Raw genomic sequence first — 6,125 nt, forward strand, 5'->3', positions numbered from 1 at the left:
GTTTTATATTCTTATATAAGCTTAAGGCTTTACATAAAATTATCATATTCTATATAAACACTTGAAAATTATGAAAGTTAAATAGCGGATTGTGTTTACAAGTAAAAAGTTAGAGTCGTTCGCAAAAGAATATACAGAGTCCATGTACTTCAAATTAAAAATTGTAAGCTTTGAATGTCAATGTTGTTGTTGTTTTTCTGTTGTTTTTTTACTTTTATTTTCTGCTTTTGATATTGAGAACATGTGTTATATCTTATATTATTTTGTTTTTGCAATGGCTTGTAATCATTTGCACTTTATCAATTATGTTGATAATACATTAGGTAAGTAGAACACTTCAAAATTAAATTGGTTTATAAAACAATATTATATTATAAAACAATACAATATAATGTGATACATGTTTAAAACTTGATTGCTCACAGACTTAACGGAGTTGTTTTCTTATGAATTAACTGAAAATATATTTTTACACTTACTCGTATGTCGTATTACATATTATATAGGACAGGATGAGTAACTTCTGCGCAAAATGTCATTTCGTTTTCTTAGGATAGATAATTTTATTGTCCAAATTGTACAATAAATGAGAAACAGTGCAAAGTCTTTTACTAAACCCAGGAGAAACAAACTGGATTTTTTATTAAAATCTGAGTATATTTCTTTAAAATGCCTCATTGTTATACTGTTCAAAAAAGTTCTTACATCAACAAAACTAAAATAAAAGTCAAATAATAACTTAAATGCGTCTCTGCCAGTTTTCAATGATAGTCAGCTATACCCCAGCAGCCAGCTTGAGTTTCTCAAAGAGTACACTGATTTGCAATGTCTACAGTAATTTTAAGAGTAAGCATAAAATGGTAAACTTTTCATTGATATTACTATAATCCATGGATTTTTTTGCATACAACATGTTCAAATGGTCTGTTCTGAATTACACAGAATAATAAATAGTACAACTAAGTGAAAACTGTTTTACATTATTTACCTAGTATATAAAAGTAAATTATGAATTAAATGGATAACAAATATCAATTTGTCACAACCAGTAATGTATGTTCTTGTGTTATACACGATTGATTTGTATGAATCTTATGCAAAGTAACTAGTATTTGTTTTCTTCAAATATAAAAAAATAGATTCAGAACCTAGGAAGCTTGATGAAATGTTATCTTAAAAAAGAAACACCCGTTGCCATTTAAACGCCTTATAGTAGCGAGTAAGTAAGTTAAGTTACAATATGGACATATTGAATTGAACGTAATACGAAACAAGCTTTTACAAGTTAACTAACAAATCGTTGTGGCATAATCTTCAGCTCAACTTTCTTTTTGCTTTGATTAAACGTTGTCTTTACAGAAATTTGATTTACTTTCTTACATTTTCACAATATAGTGCACACACTTATATATGAAAAAAACCTTTAAACCTCAATTATATTTAACTTTAAGTTTTCAAAGATGCTAAAAATAAAGTTGCTTTTAACTGATATTGTGAATTTTGTGTGTGTGTTTTTTTTTAAATTTCCGCTTACTATCCAGGCACAAATTGTGTAGATATCTAGAAACGAGCTTTAAGATAATACAAGAACTATGTGACTACTTTATGATTCTGTGGCCAATAATCGGGCGTCGGAAAAACAACAACGCTTTACTTCCATTTTGTGAAAGGGGAGCTGAAAAAGATACATTTCGGATCTGTTCTTACATAGTAGCACCCATAGTAATCTATTTCGGATATATATCTTGCGGTATAGCAAAGCGTGCAAATACATACATTATAATGTCATAACGTATAAAACATATTTATACACACAGCCATTGAAGCTCCTGAAAGGATTCCACTTCGAAGTGCGTTTTCTAATACATGAATCACAAAACAAACATCATTCAGGGAAACAACAATATCAATTGAAATTTATTTAAACTATAAACGACGATTCAACAAAAGCGACATAATATATTTGGCTGGATAAAACAGTAAAATACATAAATAAAATGTTAAACATTGATTGAACAATGCAAATAATTCAGCTTAATCCTGCCAATATACAATGTACCATAAAAATACAATTTATACAAACCATTGTGGTGCATTCAAAAACCCAAAAACAAAAGTATATAAAATGTGTACAAAGTGCCTCATCCAAAACACGAGTAGCATTATAAAATTAATTCTAACATCAACTATGATCAAGTGTAGAAGAGAAGTAAAAGATAACAATGAGTAGCCAATTCTTCAAACAGTTTGATTCAGGGTGTGTTACACGAGCGTTTACCAAAAAGTGAATCTGACTGAATTATAATACCAAGGGAAGTAACTCAATTTACCTTCAATATTTAGAAGCCATACTTTATCTCCCTGACAGAGACACACAAAAATAAAAGACATAATAGTCTGTACACAAATTATTTCAAACTTTAAAAGTATATTTTTCACACAATCATTTTAAACTCCTGAAATGATACCATTTCGAAGCGTGTTCTTTAGTACATACATTTAAAACAAACATCATAAAGGGAAGCAAAGTCAGCAATTGAACTGTGCTTATTTCATTTATTAAATCTGTATAATTAATAATGATTCAACAAATTAACATATATTATTCGCTGTATATGTACAAGAGAATGTATTTATAACTATAGGTGTGAATATTCGATCCAAATAAATTTTTAAAACTAATCGTAATGTATCTACCTTATTATTTGTTTCTTAAACACTTCTTGAAAGTCCTTCATATGTCTATGTATATACTATATAGACACAAATCTTGTTTGATGAATAACAACTATATTAACCCTCATGATCAATTGTATAAGAGAAGTTATCCATTAACAAAAGCTATTTTGCACTTTTTCTTGAAAACGAGCAGAAAGTTTTATTTACATTATTATAAATAAATACAAAATGACGATATGTATAAAATCTTATAAATCATAAACAACACATACTCTATAAGAGATAGTCTGAAATTGAATTGACGGATCATAAATTAGGCAAGCTACTTAGACCTGCATAAAGCTGGCAATTGTTTTTATTCTGCTTATATTTAAGTCCAATGATGTCAAGTTCTTAATAAGAAGTTCATTTAGACGTAATGCTGGTGAATGACTTGACATTTTTTGAAAACAGTCTGACAGTTGTGGCATAGTTTCTAGATCGTCTCACTACTTGTTTATTGAACGATATTCATCTAAAATTAGTTACCACAATGTGAATGGAAATTACTATTAACCCTACACACATTTGACATTATTTTCACTTTATTCATGTTGTCTTTACAATTTTCAATTGTTCTATAAATACGGATGTACACGATATACATGTAGTAATGAAGTTACTAATATAACAAGACCTGAAGCTTGATAAATGAGTTCATGATTTAAATAGTCTTTTTTATATTATCAAGGTTCCTAAAATTCTTCTGCGTGCAGATTTATTTTCTAATTTGTATCGACAAATGATCAACTAATCAATATTTTTTCACAATGTCAAATAAGTTTGCATCCAGCTTCTATAGGAGCTGATTCAAAAGAAAAATGACTGTAGTTTGATCTTAATAAATACATGCTTACTAAAATACGATATAAAGAAACCACTGATTTGAATTTCAAAATAAAGGGGACGCAACTGTTGCTCACGTATAGTCATTTCATTGTCCTCGATTGGAGAAATTTCGATACACAGGTTAAAATGTGATTATTGTCATATGTAATACAACTAATGTAATAACATGACTATATGAAAAACTAATATAAACAAGCATATTTTAAACACATGATTATCACATGTTTCCATGTGAAAAATTCCTCATAAATATGTCAAATCTATATTCATGAACTTTCATGTGATATATTTATGGATCAATTAATTAGATTCTACACAATTGTTTTCAAATAATATTGAATATTTTTGAATATGTCTGCAAGCAGTAAATCTATGTAAGGTTTATAGACAAACAGTGTACATGTTGAGTCAACTGTGTGTGATTTAAACAAGAATCTGCAGGTTAGATTAATGTGGAGGTATATTCAAATTCTTTATAGTCAAGCTTTATTTGTCATCCAATTGAATCACTCTAATTCTTAAAACTTATTTTGTTAATTTTCATAGAAGAACAAAGGGTTTGTCGCTTTATTTTTTATAGTTCTTCAAAAGTGAAAAATAATGAAGACAAATAAACCTTTACACTAAGTATAAACTTCGACAGGAGCGATAGAAACCTGAAAATTTCTGTATATGAAGAATGTCACTGATTAACACTGACATATACAAAATGTATTTAAAAGAACTGTTTAATTTTAAGAAACTGAACGGGAGTTTTCTCCACATTAGTTTGTAAATAGTACGCATACAGCGGACAATAAGTTTTTTTAATCAACATAAACATTAATTAAATTTCTATATTTGTCATACCTTCTCCATGTTCTTATTTGTCAAATTGACTTTGATACTTAAATATCGTTTATTTGTTCGTCTGCTTAGTCCAAATGCACATACTTTTCACTTCAAAAATCATTTCAATCTAAGTTATTAACATGTTTACTGGTGTCTTAAAATATAAAATGTTGTGTTTGGACCTCTACACTCTGCTGGCTTGATATGTTTTGTGCGGCGTCCGTTGACGAGTGGTTAAGGTCGTTGACCTCAAACCACTTGCCCCTCTCCGCTGTGGGTTCGAATCCAGACGAGGCTTTGGATTCTTTCATGTGAGGAAGATATCCAGCTAGCTTACGGAGCGTCGGTGGTTCTACTCAGGTGCCCGTTCGTGCCTGAAATAATGCACGGAAGGCACCTAAGGTCTTCCGCCACCAGTAAAGCTAGAATGTCGCGATATGATCTATACTGTGTCGATGTGACGTAAAACCCAAAACAAACAACAAAAAAACAACAACAAAAAAAAAACAGGTTTTATGCAATTCTTATGTAATTTTGTTGAGATAAATGCTTCCGAGGGATCACTTTGTTTCCAGATTTTTATACCTCACAACAGCACGTGTCAAGTGCTGTGTGACAGCTGTAAAAAGTTGTGATTAATGCTTCCGCAGCTCTAAAATACCGACCCGAAATTCACTTCAGTGTTGTTATATTTTTTTGTTTTTTTCGGGATCATTGATGCCAGCACTTTTAAGTGTTTAAATTGAGTACCGCTCAAGCAAGTGCTAGGGGGCTTGATGGATGTTGCACTTATTCATTATCCCTCATGAACAGACTCAGTCAAACAGAGTCTGCGATTATAATGTAATTTTGACGTAATTAATGCTTCCGAGGGATCAGTTTGTTTCCAGTTTATTCTTGTTTGTAAAGAGGCATGCATGTTCAGGAAGAATACCAAAGGGGTACATGTACGGGGTAAGGGGGCTGCAAATGCTTGTCCTAGAGGTATATTCAGGGAAAGAGACTTTCATTTGTTGTCCAAAGGGTACCTGTCCAGGAGGTGTTTGAAAATGCTTGTCTTGGAGATTTTTTAAGAAAAGCGCCTTCCATGGTTTTCCAATCGGAAAAAATTCAGAGGCGGTGGGATGAAAAAGCCTGTCATTCGGGATATTTTTTAGGATGTCAATTTCATGTTCATGAGCAAGTTTAACAAAGGATTTGGTTGAAACTTGGTTTTCAAATTTCTGACAATCATTTCATATTGAACATTAAAAAACATGTTTCTATGAGTATTGTGTGTTATGTAATAATTTATTTATTCTTAACATATCTGCAATAAACAATGTACTAAATTGGAATTATCTATTCACACGTGTTTGCACTATAAATATGATCACACTAAAAATAACAATATATTGGTAAGATGATGAGATCAGATTTAAAACGACATAAAACAAAATAATACATTTATTGTTTTTTTAATAGATTTTTAATCAAACAATAAAAGTCATGATTGAAATTGATGTTGTTTCATACAGTGTACTGAAAGTACTGACCTGTATATCAGTTTCCTTTCGACGTGATTTTCAAACATCAAATAACTAGTTACACTTACACAATGTGTTTTTTTTCTACATTTCAAAAAGTTTTATTATAACACACACACATATTGAAACTTGACAAAAAAAACCTTTAAATTATCAGACAATAATTTCTAATCATCTCCCTTTATCTACCTGAACATTCGG

Source organism: Ruditapes philippinarum, unplaced genomic scaffold (assembly GCF_026571515.1).
Source record: "Ruditapes philippinarum isolate M1 unplaced genomic scaffold, ASM2657151v2 ctg1903_1_1_1_1, whole genome shotgun sequence".
Lineage (NCBI taxonomy): Eukaryota > Metazoa > Mollusca > Bivalvia > Venerida > Veneridae > Ruditapes > Ruditapes philippinarum.